At 35.9% G+C, this 13,505-nt stretch overlaps 1 protein-coding gene across 1 annotated transcript in view; it reads right to left on the reverse strand.

The window, feature by feature from the left end:
• The window catches only part of VPS13B (vacuolar protein sorting 13 homolog B (yeast)), a 624,807-nt gene that overhangs the window by 382,721 nt on the left and 228,581 nt on the right, over positions 1-13,505 (reverse strand). The gene's annotated exons all lie outside the window — the stretch shown is intronic.

Below are 13,505 nucleotides of genomic sequence, written 5' to 3' on the forward strand. Positions count from 1 at the left end.
GCCAGAAAACAGAACATTATTCACCACATACAAAAGAAGTGAGATATCAAGCCGTGAAAACACATGGAGGATATTTAAATGCATATCACTAAATGAAAGCAGCCAGTCTGAAAAGGCTACACACCATGTAATTCCAAGTATGTGACACTGTGGAAAGAGGTATAACTATGGGGACAATAAAAAAATGCATGGCAAAGGAGTTAGGAAGTACCGAGGATTTAGGTCAGTGAAACTACTCTGAATGAAACTACAATGGCGGGCATCTGTCATTATAAATCTGTCCAGACCCATAGAATGTACAGCACCAGTGAACCCTAATGTAAGCTACGGACATAGGTGATTAGAATGTGTCAATATCAGTCCATCAATTATAACAATGTATTACTTTGGTGGGGGACGTTGGTAACTGGAGAGGCTATGCATGTGTGGAGGCAGGGGGCATGTTGTAAATCTAAAGCTGCTCTGAAAAATAAATACTACAAAAAAATGTTCAAAATTATTTGAAACAATGAATACCAAAGGTTTATACAAAAGTTGCTCATGATCAAATTTTCAAAATCTACTGATAGAGAATATCAGTGTTATATAAATACAATTATTATAAGTTAAAAATAAATCCATCTAAGAAATGCTAATATTGCCAAGCAATTTGGACACCATTACAATTTTATGAAGCAGTATTATAAGTAATTATGAAACCAAAAGAGCCACATGTTTGTCATAAATGCTCTCTCCTCTAATATATAATAGAAAATAATTAAAGGATCTGAAATCTGTCTATAACCTCAAACTGCTGCCCCAAAAGCTATTACAAACATAACTTGTTAAAAACTCTGATTAAAAGCATTATCTGACTATTAGAGGTGTAAAAGCACATATTCTGGGTAAACTAATTTCCAATCCATAATATTTTCTAAAAGATAACAGGAAGAGAATTGGTTTTTTCTAAAGGGACAATTTTTTCCTATAGTTTTATATATTTTACAGGTAGGATATTTATACTTTATAAAACTTCCACTCTTGATCCATATTTTATTTAACCAAAACCTCCGTAACACCTGCTACAAGCCAGGTACTGTTGTGTTTTATAATTATCCACCCAAATTTCAGATGTAGCAAAAATACCCTAAAAGATTATGTACACCAATTTAAAATGTACCAAAAAACTGCTAACTTCTCCTAAATATTTGATACATATCCCTAGAAAACCTGGTAACAGTATGAAAAGTTATAGGACATCAACTTAAATAAATTATCAGACAGGGGTCAAAAAAGGTTAAGGAATAATACTGTTAAGCTCTTAAATAAAAATAATGAAAGAAAAAGGTTTCATTCATTCATACAATAATTACTACATATTTGATCAATGCCAGAAATAGTTGTTAGATTTCTAGGAGTACAGAAGTCAGTCAGTCAGATATGGTCCTTGATATACATTCCAGATGAAAAGACATCAAAAAAAAAAAAAGAATGGGAACTATCATAAGTGTTGTGAGGAAGAAAATAGGAGTGTTAAGGTAGGAAATCTTGAGGAAGTGGCACAGACCTATGTTAAAAAGGCTGAATAGGGAAGGTTTCTTTATTGAAAGGTTAATATCTAAACTAAGACTTGGAATATGAAAAATGCATAGCTATGAAAAGAGCAATGGACACAATAGAAAGAGCATATGTAAAAGATCCTAGGCAAGAAAAAGCAGAGTGTTTGAAGAAATACAGAGGGGGAGTGTAAGAAACAATGACCAAAGATGGGCTTAAAGAACCCTGCAAAGACTGGAGCAGGTCAAACTATGCAGACCATGTGAGGGAGCTTGGACTTTATCTTAACTGCCATAAAAAGTCACTAAAGTGTATAAAGCAGGGAATAAAATGATCCAAGTTAGATTTTCAATAACATGATTTGCTGTCATCTGGAAAGTGAATTAGGGTAACTGAGATCACATGATGAGACAATTTGGAATTGACACCAGCCAGACTAGTTAGAATAGCCTTACATTACTCCATACAAGAAATTATGTGGCTCAGACTAGGGATGCTGCATACAAACAGACTAAAATAAAAAGATTCAAGATACAACTTACAGGCAGAATGGACAGTAAAAGAGACACTTGGGATAAATCCTTGGTTTCAGCCTTAAGTAACGTGGTCAGTGGTGTTGTGGGGAGAGATACGTAGTTGTACACATTTCATACATGTTAGACTTGAGCAGCCTGGAACATACCTGAGATGTCTAGGCAATTGGACATGAGACAACTTTAAAGAGAGAGAGAGAGAGAGAGAGAGAGAGAGAGAGAGAGAGAGAGAGACTGGTATAACAAAACAAGTGAGTTAAGGCAAATGTAAAATACAAAGATCATCAGAGTGAAATAAATGTTGTGTACGCATGAATGGAAATACTAAGTTTTAAGGCAACTTTAAGACCATTGAGATCAGAGAAAAGAAAAAGTAAAATTTACTTCCATGTCAGAAGCCAATAGATGAAGTAAGCTTCACCTTGCTTGAAGCCTATGCTTTTCCTTTTCAAATAGAAACATATTAAAAACATGATCTTTACTTTCTATTTGAATTGTGGGGAGGTGTGTTTTTTTTTTCCCAGATTCTTTATTACCTTTTATTTTTATTTTTTAAAGATATTTTTATTTATTTCAGAAAGGAAGGGAGAGGGAGAGAGAGAGATAGAAACATCAATGATGAGAGAAAATCATTGATCGGCTGCCTCCTGCACACCCCCAACCAGGAATCAAGCCCGCAACCCGGGCATATGCCCTTGAACAGAATCGAACCTGGGAGCCTTCGGTCTGCAGGCCGATGTTCTAATCTCTAAGTGAAACCAGCTAGGGCTTGAATTGTGTTTTATTATTTTAAAGAACTTTCATATATCATACTTTAGTTAAGTCCTCTACTAAACTCTTATAAGAAGACTTAAATTTATGAGATATTGGGTATATTTAACAATTTATAAATAAAGAAAATGTGGCTTTCTGGATTAGCTTGACACACTGGACCAAGGTCAAAACCTAGGTTTTTTGGTCCCCAGTCTACTGGTTTTTCTAACATATCTTCCTAATTCTTGATCTTTATTTTATACTAATCATGATTTTTGGCAACTTTATTCGGCAATATAAATTCAAATAGCTTGAAGAGAAAAATGACCTTTACATAGCAATACTATTTTTAAATTTCTGGAGTTTAGATAACATATAAAGCTTTAAACAACTTGCCTTAGAAATTGCAATAATGCTTGAGACATTTCATCAAAATACAAACTCCATTTGATACTATCACTCCTGAAAGCCCCTCGGGAAATAATGGCTTTTGGATTCTGCAAGTCAGCGTGACATGGCATGCAAAATTGCATCTCATGCTGAGCCAACCAGGAAAATATATGTCATCACTATGTGACATTCAGAATTTCATCTGGAAACTATAATCTTGTTCTGACTGCTACAAAGGGGAGGCAGAGGGAGATTGCATACAAAACAATTTGGTTGAATTTTTGCTGAATTCTTGCCAGTTCATGTAAAAACTAGAAGTAGTAGAAGAACTCTGTATTAAAAAAATTTCAATGTACTCATTATCATCACAGTGTGCTCTCAAACAACTTTAAAATTAACTCAGTTTAAGTCATATGTTAACTCGAATTAAGGAATCGCTGGAAAAATATTTGCAATAAAACAAAGTTACAAAATTAATAAATTGTGTAAAGCAAAACTGTATTGTTCAAAACTGTACACAGCAAAAATACTTCCTAATTCCTTTCCCCTAATTGAACAAACTCTAGGTTAATAAACAAACAAACAAAATGTCATAAAGTCTGCAATCTATCTTATAAATACCAAGTCTCTCTATTCTAGGTTCTTTTCCCTCTGTCCCCCAGTTCATGTATACAATACACCTTCATAATCCATTTACCTTATTCCCACCGAAACAGAAATGTGTGAATGTGATTTAGTCTAAGTATTATATAATCAAAATGTTGTATTTTAAACCTGCTGAGACTAACAGTAAAGAGAAAGTTTAACAGACATAAACTGGAATAGATGACTGACTCTCCCCAGGAGCCATGTTTCTGCTATACCTACATTTTCTGGAAAGACACCTCATCCCCCTGAACACGGAGGTGGATGTATGACCCATCGTAGGCTGCCACTGGGCCATCACAGTACCTAACTTCCCTGGCCCCAGTGACTGTCCGAAATGTGTGCACATGATCTAAGACAGACCAAACAAAACCTTCCTCAGGTATGTTTTCAAAAGGTACTGGATCCAATCTCTTCCTTTTTGGTCTTAGGGAGTTACATATGTGAGTCCAGGGGTGCCATAGCTGTGTACACAGGGGTGTCAAGAAACCTATTAGTATGTTCCAGTAAAAGAAAATTAAGCCAACACGAGAAGACAAAGTCCTGAAGATGTGGATTCTGGTTATAGATCATTCCAAAGAAAAGATCTATCTTTGCCTTTTTTACTATTTTGCTTATAGGAATCAATATATATCACTGATTTTTTTTTAACTTAAAATCATTTCAAAATAGTTTCTATCTCTTGCAATCAGAGTTCTTTCTAATTTAGAAGGTAAAAGGGGGATAAATGGAGATGGAAGAAGACTTGACTTTGGGTGGTGAACACACATTGTAGTATACAAATGATGTTTAATAGAATTGTACAACAGAAACCTATATAATTTTATTAATCAACATCACCCCAATAAATAAAAATTAAGAAGAAATAAACAACACATGTCTTCCCTAGTAAAGGAATCACCTATTAATTAGGGGCGGGGCGGGAAACCAGGCAATATGTTAGTGGTTGTAACGGCCCAGTCCTTTCATTACACAGCCTGCATTGGCTTCAAATGTCTCCAAATGCTTTAAGGGTATCATCGCTTTCCTCCCCATCTCCCAGACTCACTTCCTCAGGAACTATTCAACCTCACTGCCCATTGAGCTAACCTGCCTCTCACTCCTTTCATTAACTTATTCAGTGATCATTATCCAGATGAGTCCCTGCCTAAATCTCCGTATCTGGAGATGCTATTGATTTTTTACTTCTCTCATCTTTTCTCTGGCATTCAGGACATATCTTGAACTACATTAGGAAATACTTTCTTCAGTTTTACTTCACTTCTAGGGACCCTCCAACCTGGACCCTATATGAGGAACTTTCTGTAGGTAACCCTAAAATTTCCAAATAATAGCTGAGGATTGACTCGAGGAGTCCTCAGGTGAACACACTAGGAATTAAAGAAATTTAAGTATGTGATAGTGCCAAGTGAGTAGCACAATTATCAGATATATGTATAAACATTATCATTCAAATGACCAAGGAATATTTCATAAAATACAAACAAAACTCTAGGTATTAAGGAACTCTCATCTGTGGCTACAATCATCTAGAACAGGGGTGGGCAAACTTTTTGACTCGAAGGCCACAATGGGTTCTTAAACTGGACCGGAGGGCCAGAACAAAAGCATGGATGGAGTGTTTGTGTGAACTAATATAAATTCAAAGTAAACATCATTACATAAAAGGGTATGGTCTTTTTTTTCAATAGTTTTATTCATTTCAAACGGGCCGGATCCGGCCCGCGGGCTGTAGTTTGCCCACGGTTGATCTAGAATAACGCTGTTATATCGCATAATTATCTGGCATCTGTTGAAATCCTTTAGGAAACTAAGTTTACAATTGTCTGATTATAAATTACTAGAGGCCTGATGCACGAAGATTCATGCAAGAATGGGACTTCCTTCCCCTGGCTGTTGGCACCGCCTTCGCTCCAGCCCGGAGCCACCTTTCTACCTTTGTTCTGGCCTGGAGCCGCCTTTCCACCTTCCCAAACTGCCCAGAGGCCTGGAGCAGCTGGGGTAGTGCAGAACGCCTGCGTGGTCGCCACGGAAATTAACCCGCCATGTTTGTTGGGTTAATTTGCATACGCACTCCTGATTCGCTGGTGGGTGCCATGAAGGTATGGTCAATTTGCATATTTCTTTTATTAGTGTAGATTAGGGGTCCTCAAACTGCGGCCCACAGGCCACATGCGGCCCACAGAAAACATTTATCTGGCCCGCCGGGTGTTTTTGCCGCCGCTGCCTGTTGCTTAGCAGCCAACTAGGTTGTTTTTTTTTTTAACTATAGTCTGGCCCTCCAAAGGTCTGAGGGACAGTGAACTTGCCCACTGTTTAAAAAGTTTGAGGACTCCTGGTGTAGATGTTCATTGCTCAGAATAATGTAGAAAAAACATATTTTTCTATAAATTTTAGGATTAGAAATAACAATAAATTTTCTTACAAAGTATAAAAGGGAAAAAACAATTTAATAAAGCTATATTTTCATTAAGTACTCATTACTTTCTGAATGATATTTTCAAGTTGTTTTATTTTATATGTGCTAAACTTCATTTTAAACCTTCTTCTATTCAAAGAAAAAAGTATCATTTAAATCACATTTTATCCCTGACAGAATTAAATCAATTGTATATTATGCATTAGTGTCTACTCTCATGATTTAATATTTTACAATAAAATTAAATACCTAATTACATAGAAATGGATTTTTATGCTAAACTATCTGATTAAAGTGAGAAACTTATACAAAAATATATCTCTTGTACATTAATACTAATTCCACATTGTATTTAAGAATATACTTGCTCAACATTCAAGCTTAACCAAATGAAGAATGGCTTAAGCACTTTTAGATGAATAACTATTTTGGTGTGACCCATTTTATTTCTAATCCACAATTTTTACAAATTAGAAATCCAAAATACATCCGTGCACTCATGAGCAATTGTTACTAGCAAAAATTGAAAATCTCCCTACTTGAAACCATCCTAGTAGTATACTACTTCCTGTGGATAGAATGAATTCTTAAAGATTTAAAGGACTTTCAAACTTCAAGTAACATATCAAACTGTGTTTTTTTTTCTTGTTCTTGTTTGTTTTTAAAATATATTTATTGATTTCAGAGAGGAAGGGAGAGAGAGAAACATCAACAATGAGAGAGAATCATTGATCGGCTGCCTCCTGCATGCCCCACACTGGGGATTGAGCCCGCAACCCAGAAATATGCCCTGACCCAGAATCGAACCCTGGCCTCCTGGTTCATAGGTCCGTGCTCAACCGCTGAGCCATGCTGGCTATGATGTTTTGCTTTGTTTTAAAGGAAGGTATAGTGTAATGTCATGTCTTATTTTCTTAGAAGGAGTATATTTCTTACATGTGAAAAACAAGGGGCTTACATTCAAAACATACATTTCCTTTCCTCTTACATTCTCTGAAACAGGGCAAGGAAAACAATAGGTATCCTGCATAGATATTTGTTTCAGAGAATAACTAAATTGAATGATAATGGTATATATTCTTATCTTCTTACCTCTGACTCAGAGAAAAAGGCAATTCTCTTGACTGTTAAAACCTACATCAGTTTATATTCTGCTTTATCTGTGATCTCATTGTATAAATTACCACCAACTTCACTGAATCTCCAATTTTTCCTTCTCTCCTCTTTACCTTTCTACAGCTATAGGCATACCCAAGTGTCTGTATAGACAGATTTCCTGAAAGAGTGATATACATAAGGGGTCTCTATGTACCTAATTCCCATTCATTCCCTAACAACTGTAGCTTCTTGGGCCAAATGACCTTGGTCAAGTGAATTTTGTAGCTTCCCAGTTCTTATGACTCTTACAGTATATCATGAAATTATCTACCATCATCATCTTGACACCTTTTTTAAATCCTCACCCAAGGATATAATTTAGTGATTTTTAGAGAGAGAAAGACACATCAATTGGTTGCCTCCTGTACACACCTTGATTGGGATCAAACTCCCAACCTAGGTGTGTGCCTTGACTGGGAATCAAACCCACAACCTTTTTGGTGTAAAGGATAATGCTCCAACCAACTGAGCCACGCGGCCAAGGCTTGACATTTCTATTCTCTCTCTCTCTCTCTCTCTCTCTCTCTCTCTCTCTCTCACACACACACACACACACACACCACACACACACACACACACACACACACACACACACACACCTTTATTGCCTACTTCTCAAAATGATGTTTCTCAATCTCCTCCATTGGCTCCTTCTTCTGACCCTTTCATGAGAAAGTTGCTCAGACTTCACTAGTATATTGAGCTTTCTTCTCACCTTGTTGTGTATGGTCTCCCTGAGAAGTCACACAGGTTCTGTGGCTTTGACTATGATTCATGTTGATGACTCCCAAACCTTTACCTTTCATTGTGAAAGATCCAAGCTACAACTCAGACATGAAAACACTTTTACCAGCTCTGTCTTCTGATATCCCCACTAACAGGAAAGTATTTATTTTCAAATTCTCTTCCCAAACTCAGCTTGTGACATTTAAGTTATTGTAGCAGAAACGGCTAAATCACTTCTAATATTCACTCTCCCTTTCTTTCTTAGCTAGAACCCACACAATTCATCCAGGCACATGGCCTTAAAGAATACATACTACAGTCCTGACACCTCCATGCAGCTAAATATAGTCATGTGACTAGGTTTTGGCCAAGAGTATATAAGCAAAAGTGGAGTGTGCAACTTCTGTATAGTTTTTAAATAGATAGGGAGGTCCCCTTCCTCACTCATTACTGCTCACTGAAATGCACATATGATAAACCACTGAAGCATCCATTGTGAACCATAAGGCAAATCTGGCATTTGAGGCCACCCATAATGGAATAAGAAAGTACCTGAACTCGAAGAGCTCTAACACACCTTGAGGTACCTACCCAAGCTTTCACATGAGAGACAAATAAAATTCAACCTTGTTCAAACTACTGTTACCGAGTGTTTTCTAACATTTTCAGCCAAACTTAACTCAATCTTAAATATTATAGCTACATTCTTAAACTCTTGCTTAGTTTAAAAATACTATGCTTTGAAATGAAGTCAGAAAAAAAGCAATTAGAAAAATTCTACCTGATAACTCAGGTTCATTATCAAATAAAAGATTCTTTTAAAAAAAAAAATAGCCTGAAACCTTACACTATCTGTAATATAAAAAAGTGCTTTTGGAAATTTCAGGATTTTTCATATTTCTCTTTGAGATCTAAATTACACAGTATTTCCATATGCCTGACAAAAAAAACTAAACATCTGAAACATCATAATTTTTTATTGGAAGCATCAATAACTCTGAGATATAATTAAGAACATATCAAGAAACAAAAAATATATGCCAATATTAGTGTTTTAACTTTGAGTCTTATCAAAGTAGCACCTAATTGAAGAAAGGCAGAGCCTCCCCTGCTCATCACAGAGGTTAGGAGTTTCCCAGTATATCCATGTCAGTAGCACTAATGCAAAACTCTTCACTATATTAATCCTACAGAGCTGGGCTGAAATTTTAGAACAATTCCTTGGAAAAAAAAAGATACACTAAAGTTGGCTGCTTATATATTAGGTATTAGAAGGAAAATAGTGGATGACTGCATTTGCACAGACCTGATTTTTAGAGCTGGTTATAAACCGCCAGTGAGGAACAAAAGAAGGCAAAATATAATTACAGAATGACTACTATAATCTCGAACTTTTGCTTAAAAAGTCTGACTAGCCCTGGACCCTGGACAGTGTTGCTCAATGGTAAGAGCATCAGCCCGTGTGTAGAAGGGTTGGAGGTTCGATTCCTGGTCAGGGGCACATACCTTGGTTGCAGGTTCCATCTGGGGACAGGGATCTTGCCCTCTTTATAACTCAATCTCCTTAATTATAAAGTTAAAGGGATAACTTATTCACATAAAAATGTGTGTATATATTCATTCCCATTTGATCATTCCTCAAATACTCCCAAGGCTCATTCCCTCACTGCTTCGGTATCTGGTAATATGGACTTTCAATGAGGCCTTCCTTGAATATCCTAATTAATTATTGTCCCACAGTTCACTAAAACTAAGGATATTTTTCTTCCTTTCTTCTATGGTCATGTCTTCAAGTTTATTGACTACTTCTTCTGTAATGTCTACTCTACTGCTAATTCCACCCAGGGAGGCTCTCATTTCAGATTTATCATCTCTAGAGGTAGGCTTGGTTCTTTTTTATATGTTCCATTTCTCTCTAAAATGTATTAATATTTTCTTAAATACTTGAATACTGTTTTAAAATCAGTTTTAATGTAGAAGTTTTAATATATTTGCTAATTCCATCATCTATGTCATTTCTCAATTTATTTCTGTTGGTTATTTTTTCTCCTGGTCAAAATTTCCTGTTTCTTTGCAACTCATAGTTGTTGTTTTTTCTCTTAGATCTTTTTTCTTCTTTTTTATTGAATTCATTGGAGTGAGACTGGTTAATAAAATACAGGTTTCAGGTGTACAATTCTATAACACATCCTCTGTCTATCGAATTGAATGGCTGACACTGTGATTTTTACATTGCTGCCTGTCTGTATCTTGTTGTATTCCTCTTAATAGCACTGGGATTCATTCTGCCAGAAGTTAACCTACTCATTGTTTTAGTTCCTTTTGTAATGCTTGTTAAAGGTGGGTCTAGAGTAGCCTTTACTCTGTGGATAGGTTAGCTCAGGGGTCCTCAAAATACAGCCCGCGGGCCACATGCAAATACAAATATTGTATTTGTTCCCATTTTGTTTTTTTACTTCAAAATAAGATATGTGCAGTGTGCATAAGGATTTGTTCATAGTTTTCTTTTAAACTATAGTCCGTCCCTCCAACGTTCTGAGGGACAGTGAACTGGCCCCCTGTTTAAAAAGTTTGAGGACCCTTAGCTCCACTTCTAAGGCATGCTGCTCTGGGTTCTCTACGATGTTCTGAATGATTTCTAAGAATTGTATGCTATGGATAGTAGGAATGTGAATGCCTTCCAGCCCTGTGTGAGCTCTGAGAACCATTCAGTTCACAGCTCCTTAGTCATCCTATGTCCAATCTTGTGGCGTCTCATCCTTTACATCTCACTCATTAGTGAATACTCAAGAACTCTATTGCAGCTTTTAGGGAGTCTTTCACTGAATAGCTTTCTCTCTCTAGAATTTTGTCCCCTAATTTCCAGTCATCTCTGCCTCCTTATACTTCTATCCCTGTGCTTCCCATAACTTCAATTCAGCAACACAGCTGAGCTTAATCTGCTATATCCCACCCTGCTCAATTGTCTGGAATGTGCCTACAGCCAGAAAGCCGGGCAAGCCTAGCCCTCACCTCATTCATTCATTTCCCTTCTGTGAGGGAGCACATCCTATACTGCCTGTTGTCCAATGTGCACAAACTTTTATCTCTCCCATATACTTTGACCATATGTTATTTACAGCAAGAATATAATCCGAATCCCTGTTACTCCATCATGGTCATAAGTTAAAGTTCCATACTTTTCATTTATGGCATTATCTCCTAAACTTTACATCATTAGTGACCACATCTTTATTATTTTGGTAGATTTAATGACTCAAATTAAAAGGCCTTCTATTATTTTAACTGTGTACTTGCAGAGCTTTAGACTTGATGATAATGAACAGTATTTTTTTAAAAGTTATCATTTATGGAGTATCTTGGTTTTTACAGTTTTCATTTCCATTACAGACATTTTTGTCAAGAGCCCCAAATTAATGTTCATAAGGTTTCCAAAACAGAGGGTAAACAGATGTCCTATCTTTTAGGGTTTCCTTGTTTTGAAGGGTACACAGATTCTCTGGAAGACAATTTGGAGTTCTGTAATAATATATTATCTTCATGTGAAACATGACTTGATCCTGGCTTGGCCTGCCCTGCGTGCCTGTATCAGTAAAACAGTGCTGTTCTGCTGTCAACACATTCCAGTCATCAGTCACATGTTCCAGGGCAGCGAGCTCCTTTACCCTGGTTAATTGAGACTGGAAGAAGATGATGTCTGCTTCATCTTGAATAATTAAAAACCAAAATCAAGCCTGGTGTTTATCAGCTAGCCTCTGTCATCATGTGCCAAAAATACTACATAAGTTGTTGGGGATGAACTTAAAACCAAAATTGGACTTTAGGTTGAGATTATAAAAATAAAAATAAGAATTTAATAAGAATTCAGGAAAAAATTAATACTAACATTTCTCCATTGAAAGTTCCGTTTAAAAATTAAAATGTGTATTTCAGAGCAATGTGAATACACTTAGCACTTCTGAACTGTACACTTAAAAAGGTAAGGATGGAAAAAGTAAAACAAAAGCAAGAAAAGGCTCTGAATACCTTACCAAATTCATTACAGTTCAGGATGCAATGTAAACAATAATAAAAACAATGATAACTACATATAGAAGTAGGTAAACATTCAAAGGACTTACAAAACATTTTTTATTTAAAACCAAACTGGAACTGTATACTCTAATTAAAAGGAAAACAAAATGTTTTGAAACTTAATTCTACTGAGAGCATATAGTTGGCAAAGAGCATTCTTAAGAAAAGGGAGAGCATTACCACCAAGGTTCCCAGGAAAGTACAAGTGGGAGCATCCAAAGGGGAAGACATGTAAGTCATAAAGAATAAATGTTCTTTTCCCCAGGGCTTCTCACCTCCTGAACATGCTCACAGTGCCAAAACAGGGCAAGCACAGGGGATTAGTTTGATAACTGTTAATTGTTAAGCTAGCTTGGGTAAGATGATATTTGGTGAAATACTAATATCCTTACCTATAAAGAGACTGCCCATCAGATATCTAACCTAAGTGTTCTAGAAATAGGGGAACAATAAAGACAGAAAAAGCAAATACCATAACTCAAAACAAAAAACCACAGTTATTGTAATTTGAAATAAAGAACATGTTGTTTATATACATCTTCATATTCTATAAAGTAATAATAATGATAGAAAGCTGTTTTTGGTTTATCACTTTCCTCAATATAAAATTAATTTCCTATAAAAATTAATAAATATAAGAAAGCAAAATGATGTATCTTGGATATTAACTGATATCATTTGTGAATTAATATGTAACTGATATAGATGTAAATTTAGAAATAAAACTTTTCCATGCATAGCAAATGCACATTTTCTAAAATCTACCATATTTCTATATAGCTCTATGTCATATAATTTCACTTAAATAAGAATTTCCTGTCACCTTTACCCATTCTTAACAATTACTTGATATCAATTATTAAATATGATTTAAAGAAGAGGAATAGCTCTGGCCAGAGGCTCAGCTAGTTGGAGCATGGGAGCGTGGTCCAGTACACCAATGGGTTGTAGGCTTGATTCCCAGCCAGGGCACATACCCATGCTGTGGATTCAATCCCCAATTGGGGCATGTAAAGAAAGAACCAATTAATGTTTCTCGTTCACATTATAGACGTTCCTCTCTCTCTCTCTCTCTCTCTCTCTCTCTCTCTCTCTCTTTTTCTCTCTTCCCCACCCTACTCTTCCTCTCTCTAAAATCAATTATAAAAAATTAAAAATTTAAAAAGAACAGGACTAAATAGTAAAGCAGGAGGCCAGAATATGTGGTTAATATGTATATAAGATTAAATTTATTTTTATCAATTGACACTTAGTGTACATTTATTTTGAGA

The sequence above is a fragment of the Myotis davidii genome, unplaced genomic scaffold (genome assembly GCF_000327345.1).
Source record: "Myotis davidii unplaced genomic scaffold, ASM32734v1 scaffold497, whole genome shotgun sequence".
Classification (NCBI taxonomy): Eukaryota; Metazoa; Chordata; class Mammalia; order Chiroptera; family Vespertilionidae; genus Myotis; species Myotis davidii.